The 11,420-nt window shown below is 50.4% G+C and overlaps 1 long non-coding RNA gene and 2 other non-coding genes across 3 annotated transcripts; all 3 read left to right on the forward strand.

The window, feature by feature from the left end:
• Positions 1-2,873: 2,873 nt before the first annotated feature.
• On the forward strand, positions 2,874-10,255 carry LOC123522761. The gene is made up of 3 exons (XR_006680984.1): positions 2,874-3,023; positions 9,771-9,841; positions 10,185-10,255. It is a non-coding gene; the product is annotated as an uncharacterized LOC123522761 (long non-coding RNA).
• Positions 10,039-10,108, forward strand: LOC115872944. The gene has a single exon (XR_004048136.1). It is a non-coding gene; the product is annotated as a small nucleolar RNA SNORD104 (small nucleolar RNA).
• Positions 10,256-10,288: 33 nt separating the features above from the next.
• On the forward strand, positions 10,289-10,418 carry LOC115872970. Its single transcript, XR_004048159.1, has one exon. It is a non-coding gene; the product is annotated as a small nucleolar RNA SNORA76 (small nucleolar RNA).
• The last annotated feature ends 1,002 nt before the right edge of the window (positions 10,419-11,420 follow it).

Genomic DNA, 11,420 nt, shown 5'->3' on the forward strand with positions numbered 1-11,420 from the left:
GCGGCAGAGGCCGGGCCTCAGCGTCCGCAGGGCTGACGAGGTGGCGGCGGCATCCCCATTCCCGGCCCTATAAGCGCGGGGTGCCGGCGCTTCTTCCGGTAGGGGCGGGGTTGTGGGCAGGGCCGGGGCGGGGCTAGCCTGGAGCCGGTCCAGAGGTCCGAGCGCACGCTAACGCCGAAGGGGCGTGGCTAGGGGCGTGGTCGGAGGCGGGCTGTTCATGATCCGGGCGGGCCCGGGAGCGGACGGCCTTAAAGGCAGAGCGGTGAGGGGCGTGGCCTGGGGCGTGGCTACCCTTGCTGTGGGCGGGAACGGGGCGGGGCCGAGGGCGGAGTGGACCTCAGGCCGGCCGGGTTCTGGGGGGCTTAGGTGACTGAAACGCAGGCCCTAGCTCCGGGCTTTCGGGGCGAGGTGCGGAGCTGGTACAGAGGCGGAGGAAGCCAGCAGTCCCGCCACGAAGGCTGCCCTGAGTCCCGCTGCATCAGACGTGATCAGAAGCGAGGACCTGGAGAGGGGTGGTCCCGGGTGCCCTTGAGCTACCCCTCCGGGGTTCGTCTTCGTATCACAGGCCACTTGACCCAGGTGACCTCCAGAGCAAGGACTCAGCAGCTAGCAGGGGGGTCGCAGCTGTGCCTCATCTAATCCGAAGCTCCGCTCCTTCCCATCCTTAGCCCCAGGAATTCCCCTCATATCATGTCCAATAGTCATCAGTTAGTTCCCTCTGGAAGAAACCAAGGCCAAGTCATCGAAAATCAATGCAGACGGATCTCCGTTGGGCTCCTCGTGTCCTGCGTGCTTGTGGGGGCCTTGTTCTTTGTAGATGGGTCCTGTGACGTGTAACAGCTCATTAGACCCTATGATTACAGGGACTGGGAAAGATGGAGGACTTATGGGGGGGACTAGTTGAGGATTATAGGCTATTAATCTGAATTGAGAACCTGGAAGCTGCTTGGTCACTGGTTTCACTGAGCTGGTAGAGGGTCACTTATGGGGTTTGTATCAAGACAGAATAAACTAAGATTTGAAACCCCCAAAAAAGGCATGTTACTTTTAAAAAAATCATTTTATTGGGGGCTCATGCAACTCTTACCGCAATCCCTACATACATCCATTGTGTCACGCACATCTGGCATGTGTTGAAAAGGCATTTTACATAGGTTGTTCCCGTTAGGTGTCATCATGTCGGATCCAACTCATAACGACCCTGTGTACAACAGAAGAAAAACTGCCTGATTCCGCACCACCCTCACAATTGTTTTTCGTTTTGTTTGTTGCAGCCACTGTGTCAATCCATCTTGTTAAGGGTCTTCCTCTTTGTCACCGCCCCTCTCCTTTACCAAGCATGACAGCCTCTTCCAAGGACTGGCCTCTCCTGATACATGTTCTAAGTCCATGAGCCGGAGTCTCGCCACCCCTGTTTCTACGGAGTGTTCTGGCTGTATTTCAGCCAACACAGATTTGTTTGTCCTCCCGGCAGTACACGGTGCTTTAAATCCTCTCGGCCAGTACCACAATTCAAATGGACTCATTCTTCTGAGGTCTTAGGAACCTTGGTGGCAGTGTCGGGAAGCAGTGGACTGACTGCTAACCACAAGGTCAGTGGTTTAAATCCACCGGCAGCTCCTCAGGAGAAAGATGAGGGTCCCCACTCCCTTAGGGACTTACAGCCTCATTCAAACAGTTAAAACTCTGTCAGTCAGTTGGTCCCCTCTTGATGCATGCTGGACCTGACCTGGTTTTCAACGTTTTCTGTAGTTTTATATTTGTTTGTCCTACTAGGGTATATCTCAGAGGTGTTATGTCACTGGAGGCCACCCTTATGAAGCTGTTATATGTTTTTCGGTGTTTCGATATATGACACCCCCGGATTGATGAACCTATAAGGACAGCAAGTAGAATAAGGGTTTTGGGGTGGGGGGTGGGGGAGTTACAGTGGTGGTGGTGGTAGGGTAAAAGAGAGACGATGTCAAGGAGTCCAGAAAGAAAAAGAATGTTTGGAAAACTGATTGTGGTAGCATCTGTACAATTCTGCTTGACGTGCTTGAACTATGGCTTGATATATGTATTAACTCCCAATTATAATAAAAATTTAAAAAGATTTACAGCCTCATAAACCTTACCTAAGATTACTATGAGTTGAAAAGCCTCGATGGCAGGGGTTACATAGCATACTAGGAGAAAAAGATAAAATCCCACTTTTGTCTGTGTCTGATTTGTTCCCATGACAGTCTAAGGATTTTCAGGATTGGAGGGAAAGCAGTAAACATGGCTAGAGAAAACCACAAAGAAGTCTTGGGGTTGGGGACGGGCCACTTGATGCACCGCGGATCGAACCCAGCCACAACTGACACATGTTCATATGAGCCACAGCCGGGACCAGTCGTCACTGAATCAGTCCCCGCATGCAAGCAGAACAGAGCTTCCGGGAAGCAGATCTCCAAACCTTTCTTCCAAGGTTCCTCTGAGTGGGCTCAAACCCCCAACCTTTCAGTTGGAAACCAAGCACATGAACGGGGCTGCACCATCCAGCCACTCCTCACAGGCAGCGAGAGCCCATTGCCAGCCCCTGAACCCGGATCTATCTCAGTTAAGGGACGTAAATCCATCTGTGGCTGAAGAACCCGGCACACCAGTTAAAGAGTGGCAGGACCACAAGCCACCGGCCCAGAGAGAAATGGGAGCCAAAGGTGGCTTCAACCCTCAAATTTCTACAATTGACAAGCAAAGAGACTGACTGGTTGTGACTTGAAGGCTCCCTCAGGCTATTTATTGCCTTGACATACGTTTCCAACCCTGAACAGGAACTAACCCCCAGGGTCACCTTGTATGTAGCCAACAGGCTCAACAAATAAAAAGTACAGAGCTGCTTTTAAACATCAGCTGCCTGGGACTAAATCAACAACAGTTACTTTCCTACGCAGACGAGACCGGAAGGGGCTGGGAGAGGAGAGGAATGGAAGCAGGAGCCCACGATCAAGAGAGTGTCCACACTGTGGAGGTGGAAGCAGTGCCACCCCAGCACTTGGGTAAGAAACTGCGGGAAGGGAACTGAAACTGCTGCGTAAAATCATGTTTTGAGAAAGAGAGAGGGTGTGATGAATTTTGGCAACCGTGACCTCGGTGGACACGTTTTGAAGAGGGTTGCCTGCGTGTCCCAGTGGAAAGGGAGAGGCTGGGGCCGGGGAGAGGGGTGTGCAGGACAAGGCCCCATCGCTGCTGGGCAGTGTGGTCACGTGTCCGGTGACATCAGGAGGGACTCTTTAATTACTGTCTGTACTCATGTCTAAGCCGAATTTTTCAGCACATTTTTAAGGCAGTTTTTGTGGTGAAATTAGGTGCCTCGGCTGATAGTTGGGTCGGCTTATACTCAAGTATGTATGGCATCACCTGTCCAGCTTGCAAGCTGACCACAGGGTCTGAGTTAAAGGAGAAGTTTGACTGAAAATCACTACTTTCACATCCCTGAGAGAGAGAGAGAGAGAGAGAGAGAGAGAGAGAGAGAGAGTGTGTGTGTGTGTGTGTGTCAAACAGGGGAGGTCAAGGTGAGGAACATTCAGTCCTGGAACTCTGGCTGCTTTGTTACAATTCAAAATGTCACTGTGACCCTTGTGTGCGCAGCAAATGAGACGCAAAGGGGAATGCTGACTTCCATCTACCTCATAAATCCGTAAAGAGCCTGGAAAGGAGAAAAATCAGCGTCCCAGAGGCTGAGCCAGGTGTTGGGTCCGGTCACCAGGCCTGACTGTGCTGTTTCAAGGTCGCGTGGTTTCTTCTACCCCAGTTCGAAGTCTAAGTAGAGTAACTTGTTCTTGTGTATTGTGAGCTTCACGGGATTGGCAAGCTCAGACTGATAAGCACTGGTTTTATTTATAGGGGTGTTGCTTTAATCTCAATGCCACACACGGAAAAAAAGCCTTTTTGCTTTTGATAATGCCGAAGCTGGCATCACAGATGCACCCCCAGGACAGAAAGGGAAGCTTCTTCAGCGCGTCTTTGAACAACAGGCCTTCTCGTCTGAGAAATATGGAAATGAGTGGTAGGTGACGTATTTGGAAGTCCTATTAAATGACATACATGTACTGAGGCAATATGGAAGACTAAGGAAGCACCGATGCATGGATTAGGGTGTGGCGAAGAATACTGAAAGTATCACAGACTGCCAAAAGAACAAACAGGTCTGCCTTCGACAAAGTACAGCCAGCATGCTCCTCGGGCAAGGATGGCAACAGAACTTTGGACAGGCCTTCAGGAGAGATCAGTCCCTGGAGAAGGAGGACGCCAGGCTGGGAAAGTAGAAGGGCGGTGACAAAAGAGGAAGACCCTTTCACAAGATGGATGAACACAGTGGCTGCAACAATGGGCTCAAACTTAAGAAGACTCGTGAGCTGGCACAGGATTGGCACTGTTTGGTCCTCTTGTACCCAGGGTCACTATGAGTCGGAACCAAACTCATGGCACCTGACAACAACAACAACAACGCCTCCTAAACCATGAGAGAATATATGTCCTATCATTAAAGCCCAGGGGGGTTAAAAACAATCTCCCCCCCTGGCGTAGGATTGGGCAAGATTTCATTCTGCTGTACATAGGGAGAGTTGGAACTGATCAACAGCACCTCAACTCAACAACAAGGCAAAGGTCACGTCTTAGTGTAAAGACACACCTTCTTTTTGTCACCGAGGTTTACATATATAAGTTGACCCTATGTACAAGATAATGGTTTAGGCCAGGTACACCACAGCCCAGCGGTTCTCAAAAACCTGTGGGTCGTGATCCCTTTGGGGGTCGAACGACCCTTTCACAAGGTTGCCCAATTCATAGCAGTAGCAAAATGACAGTTATGAAGTAGCAACAAAAATAATTTTATGGTTGGGGGTCACCACAACATGAGGAATTACATTAAAGCGTTACATTAGGAAGGTTGAGAACCACTGCCTTAGCTCTTAAAGGGACATCATTGCTCTTTCATCTTTGTTCTTGAAATATGCAGATTTGCCCAGTGCCTTTTGATATCCCACACACACACACACACACACACTAAACTGAGAGCAGTTATAAAGGCTGTAATCAGGAGCCGACAACCTCATCTTTCTCCCTCAGAATTGTTGGTGGACTGCCATCTAATGGCGGTCCTATAGGGCCAGGTAGGACATAACTCTTGGTGGGAACAGAAAACCTTGTCTTTCTCTTGCGGAACAGCTGGTGGTGGTTTTGAACCGCTGACCTTGAGGTTAGCAGCCCACATGGTAACCCTCCAGGGCACCAGGGCTCCTTGCTCCCACAAGCCCTGTGAATCGCAGTGGCCTAGACTCCTTTTTATTTTGGCAAATGCTGCCCTCTGGTGGCCGAGATTAGGCCCCAGCTTTTAACGGCGTTTGTGCTTGTCTCATTGGGTAAAGTCCCTTCCTTTTACAACTGATTGGAGGTCGGTTGGCTGGTAGTGGGAGAGTAGCTCCCTTGGAAGCCGACTTGAAAGTCGGGTACAACCAGAAAGGGAGTTCATGGTAGAAAGTTCTAGTAACATCTCAAAAGAGAAGAGCCTTCAGAATAAATAAATTCGGTTTTTGTGCTCTCCCCTCCCCCACCCTGAGATCTGCTGCTACTACTTCCAAGCAGACCAACTGACAGCACCTAGGAGGCCCTTATGGGATCAATAAAAGGTTGAGGAAGAGCCTCTGACAGCAAGCTAAATGAATATCCCCTCTTTGCCACGATGTTTAAGGGAAATGAAAAGGAAACTTGGTTGCCACCGAAGGCAATTGGTGCCTCGGGTAAATGGAACTTTGGCTTTCTGTTCTGGGAGGACTGGATTTGACTTCTCTTTACCCAGAATCCCACTCCCCACATGCCTTCTTGGCAAAGCTTTCTCAGTATCACAGTTGATATTTGTTTCCAAAGAAACAAACAAACCCACTCCCGAGACTGAAAGCAGCCCTAGAGGATGATGGCACCGCCTCCATGCATCTCTGAGGCTGTCAATCTGTATGGGAACAGAGAGCCTCACTGTTCGCCCCCGCTGCGCCCGGTTGGTTTGAACTGCTGACCTCACAGCTAGCAGCTCACTGCCACGCCCACGGCACCCCTAGGGGTCCTTGAATATTCAGTGGGTGTTTACTATTGTTTAGCAATTTGCAAGTATGAGAGGACTTCAAAAAGTTTGTGGGATTAAAGATCATGAAATGGTTTCACAGACTTTTTGAAACCTGCTTTATAGACTCATCCCACCTTATCTGCCCGACAATTTCGACAAGATGTTACCAGCCCATTCTACAGAAGAGACATTGACATTGAAGGTTTGAAGCCTGGAAAGTCACACGAAACCAGTTGTTGACTCAAGGTCACCATTTGTCTAGCGGGGACATTGTCCCTCTAACTGTGTGAGTAGAACTAGTAAAACCATTAGCTACTAGTCCCTCTTGTTCCGGCCCACAGCATTAGGGCCTGGTACTGAGATGAGATCTGTGTGTGGTATTAGTGGGAAAATTCTCGTCTTTCATGGGGAGAACCAGGTTCAATTCTTGGTCAAGAAACCTAAGCATTAACCAGCATCCATCTGTCAGTGCAGGCTTGGCACTGCAAGGGTTCTGAGCGGGTTTCAGCGAGCTTTCAGGCTGATCATCAGCCAGTGAATGGCAGCCCTCCCACCAGCGACCAATCATAGGCGATAATGCAGGGCTCCCTTACCATGGAGTCACGCTATGGGCCCTCTCTCCTGTTGCCAAGAATAACCACAACTGACCACCACGTTGTAGCCCCCGACTGATATTCCCCTGGAATGCTGACAACATTCCCGTGTGTGTGTGTGTGTGTGTGTGTGTGTGTGTGTGTGTGTGTGTGTGTGTGTGTAAATATGAGGTGATGGAGGATTGCTTCAACGAACATGTGAAGCCTCCTGGTGTCATTTTGTGGTCCATCCCCATCGGTGCCAAGTCTACATGCCACCAGGGTGAAGTGTCACCCTTCCATGTTTGTGCCTGGGGGCCATCGACGGGAGTCTGACTCACTAAGACCCTGGTGGCGGAGAAGCACTGCTTTCTGGGCTGTAGTCTTGATGGAAGGCAGTCAACCACCTGCCCCGGGACTCCTCCCGACTCCTCCCACGGAGCCCGACTGCTTTTGAACTACCTGCCTTTTGGTTAGCAGCTGAGCACATAACCATTGTCATCAGAAGGCGCCTTGCATAGGAACTGTCACTATTTCTTAAAGGGCTAGAGCAGCACTAACATAGAAACTAACCCAGAAACTCTGTCCACTGCTCTGCTGGGACAGCCCAGTCCAAGCCCCTGCCATCGGTGGGCTCAGGTTCCTGAAGAGGGTCCCTCCTAATCTCCCGGGCCTGGTTTATCTCCCCAGGACTGCCCTGGAACGTCTCTTAAGCAGCTCTTAAACATGCCTCCTTCTAGTTAATCCCAGTAGCTGCACCGGACATATGGGCTAATATCGGACTTATGGACTTGATCTGGGCTGGGATGTTTTCTCAATGTTCAATTACTCTTGTATGTAACTCTCTTTCTAATACACATATATGTGCCCATGGATTTGTTTCTCTAGTCTACCCAGACTCACACAGTGCTTGACACAATGGATGGATGGATGGATTGTGATAAGAGCTGTATGAGCCCCCCAATAAAATTTTAAAAATTAATTTGGAACATAAAGGGGTAGAACCCACTTTTAGAGCAGGAAGAGATTTAGCCATAGTTTAGTCAGCCACTTGTTGATGGCTTTTTATTTTTAAGCCTCTACACAGATAATTATCCTTCACTTGTTCTTTCTTTTTTCCTTCAACCACTGTCAATGAGCTCAAAGGATTGGGGCCCCGAGGGAATATCAAAGAAGTGACAAGTCAGTGAAAGGTAAGCGCCAAGGCAGGCTGTAGGAGCCCTGGCGGTGGTTATGCGTTTTCAGCAAGGATTATTTGGGGCTTTGTCTAGAGCAAGAAAGAGGAAAAGCCAGATAGACGTGGGAGCAGGGACCAAGGTGGAATGGCAAGGATGTCAGTGAGGCAGTGATTCCAACTAAGAGATACACAAGGAAGACTTCAACAACATTCCTCAACAGGCAGTGAGATCCAACTGTGTCCACAAGAAGAGGCCCTGGTGGCATACATGTAAAAGGGTCAGCTGCAAACCAAAGGTCTACTGTTCAAGCCCACCAGCTCCTGCATGGGAAGATGTGGTAGTCAGCTTTGGGAACATTTACACCTTACTGTGTCCTAGTGAATTGCTTTGAATTGGATTGACTTGAAGGCAGTGGGTTTGATTTTTTTCCCCAAGTGTGTATGTGTTTCTAGAAAAGAATCTGGCAGTATCATCAGTAAACCTTAACGCTATTTATTATTTTGATCCAATAATTTTATAGCTTAAGGAGATCATCAGAGATGTGCACTTAGGTACACATATATTCATCACAGTTGTAGCTGGAAACACCTCAGGTTTCTTGCTCCAGGACTCAATATATGTCACCTTCAGGAACACTTCCCTAATCCTCCCTCCAGAGACCCAGTGGTCCTCAGTGCACACCTCTATTTTAGGACACCAGAGGCTGGCTGTGTTTACTGCTCCTTGTCTAGGGCTGCTACCCAAAGGTGGTAGTTTCAAAACAACCTAGCGGCTCCACGGGACAAAGAAGATTTACCCTGGAAAATGCTAGGAGGTAGTTTTCTGAGCAGAAACCAGTTTGGGGCAGCTACCAACAACTCCATCGTAAGCTCTCTGGGGCTGTTGTGAAGGCTGCTGATGACAAATTCAGGACAAAGCAAGCTCTTAGAAGTAGGGCCATGTTTTTATCCCTATAGTGCCTGGTCACAGCATGGGCTCAATAAACCTTCAAAAGCATGTTTAACTGTCCCCAAAGCAAAGCTGGGCCATCTCTCCCTGTGTATCCACAGCAAGTGGTCATGGGTCTCTTTCAGCATTTGTTAAAGTATTGCAATCACTCCGGTCTATTAAAAACACCCTTACCACTTAGAATGTGCTAGCCGATTGACAATCCTTACAATTTCATTGAGTCTCATTGTTCAGAAATTGAGTCTCGCAGAGGCTAAGTGCCCATGGATTGATTCATTACAAAGGCAGCCTTGGACTGCAAAAATGTCGATTTTGAGAGCACCATCGCTTTCTGCTACACCAAGTTCCGTTGAGCTCAGGAGCAGAGATAGTTTTGCTCACCTTTACATGCTCAGTCCATTTTAGGCGTGGGTAGGCTTTGGGCTGCTAACGTCCAGGTGAGCGGTTCAAACCCACCAGCAACTCTGAAGGGGAGAGAAGATTGACTGTCTCAAACCCCCCAGTTGAATCGGATTCAACTAGCTGGCAGTGGTTTGGTGTTTAAAACTTAATAGAAGGCAGCGCCGGGGGACAAAGGGTTAAGTGCTACAGTTAACCCAAATATCAAACCCACCAGACGCCATAGGAGACAAATTTCACCTGGCAACTTGGTGAAGATTACAAGCAGTCCTACTGTGCCCCACAGGGTGACTGTCAGAACCGACTCTACGTCAATGGATTTGAGTTTTGGTGAAGAAGTTTCCATATTCATTGCTGCTGAGAATGTAATAAACAGGAACTCACTGAAGGTTAGGCTTTCTGCTCTCGTCGAGATTTAGTCTCGAAACACTGTGATAGGGTCTTCATGAATTGGAATCCACGCCTTGGGGTTGGTGTGTGTGTGTGGTTGTTGTAGTTTCCTTTCGTGCGATGACAAGCCGGCAATACCGACGCGTCCATAAACTCGGGGGAACGCCAATTCACAACTGGTTTTCTCCTCCCCAGGCACCGCCTCGATGGTTGGTATGGGACCACTCTATACCCTGGAGGACTCAGGGAGCACGACCAATCGTTAGGTGCGTTTGCGTGCACGTGGTCCGAAGTTTGATTCGATTGGTTAAAGGGTGGTAAAGCCCGCCCACTCGCTTCCCGTCCGCCCCTTTAAGTCGGTGCCGCAGCGGCGGCTCGGCCTTTCGGCGGCTGGGAGGTGAGGTGGGATGTCGTCCTTTCCCCGGCCGGGCCGGCTGGGAGCGGGGTGGGAGGCCGGCGGCCCGCGGTGATGACATCCCAATGGAAGCACGTGTTAGACTGCTGACGTGGGTGATGCGAACTGGAGTCTGAGCCGGGCCGCCGGGGCGGCAGGGGGAGGGGGCGGCCTTTGGGGATCGCTCGGCTCACGGCCCGCTCTTGTTCTTGCAGGTTCAGTCGGACCGCCGTCGTCGGACCTCGTTGCCCCCAAGCCGCTAGTCAATAAAGTGATTGGTTCGCAACCCTCTCTGTTCTCGGAGTTTGTCGTCGACCTCGCGCTGCCTTTGAACCCGCCGCGCCGGCCCGTGGCGCGGGGGGTTAAGCTGCAGCGCCAGAGCAAGTGCTGGCGCATAACTGGGGCCGCCAAGCCTCTGCGGGCGGCCCTTTTAACCGCGAGCGACACGGCCACCCAGAGCGACTGTCGCCAGGCAGTGGGTGGAAGCACTAATCGGCTCTGCTCGGTGTGCCAAGGCGTTGCCCGCCCCTGGGCATGGGGCCTGCGCAGGAACCTTCGGTGGGACCAAACGAGTCTAAATGTGCTCAGTCTGCCTACTTTAACATTTGGGGCTGGAGCTTTTAGCGCTTTTTTTTTTTTGGGGGGGGGGGCGCTCAATTACAAGCTTTAGTTTGGAATGTCCGATGATAATTTTGAGGTGCTTACAAGGTGGCCCGTAGAAATCCTATGTGTAAAAAAGCCTGTCTCTGCCCTCCTGGACGAGCCTTGGAGCTCATTGAAGGTCTCTTGCTACCTGCATGAGGACCTCCCTCAGGGACATCCCTCCTGATGTTCCAGGTGGGCAATGACACTCGTTTGTTCACTGGGGAAGCCTATGCTGGCCCCGTGCCATTTGAAATTAACTAGCAACCTGGCGGCGGGGTTGTATTTGGGACTGCCAACATCAAGGCCAGCAGTGCATTCCTGCCAGCCATGTGGACACAGGGAGAAAGAGGCCTTTGCACCCCAGTGGGTTCACTGCTATCCCCCCACTTAGGGGAGGCGCGGTAAGTACTGCATAGATGGCACAACTGTGGGCTACAGGTCGGGTATGATTGCCCCCCCCCACCTCCTTTCCATGAGGGACGCTTGGGTTTGGTTCCCAGCCAGAGGGTACACGGTTCTGGAAGTTGCAGGGCGTTAAATCGCTGCAGAAAGGCCTGGTGGGAACCAGATAACTGGTCCAGGCCAGTGGGAAGGTACTGGGCAGTGTGCTCCATTTGGTTGCCTGCTTAGGGTCATCAGGAGGTGGGACAACCCCTGAGAGCAAACATTTGATGATTGTACCCTGTATTCCCTCTTCCTAGCCAAGATCCAGTCCAGGAAATGAGATGCTTATCTAGTACTTGATGAGATTTACTTGTGAAACAATGCAAGCAGTGATAAGTCCCTACATAGGATCTGATTAAGTG

Source organism: Echinops telfairi, unplaced genomic scaffold, assembly GCF_000313985.2.
Source record: "Echinops telfairi isolate 266 unplaced genomic scaffold, ASM31398v2 ScPeMD7_7458;HRSCAF=8496, whole genome shotgun sequence".
In the NCBI taxonomy this organism is placed as follows: domain Eukaryota; kingdom Metazoa; phylum Chordata; class Mammalia; order Afrosoricida; family Tenrecidae; genus Echinops; species Echinops telfairi.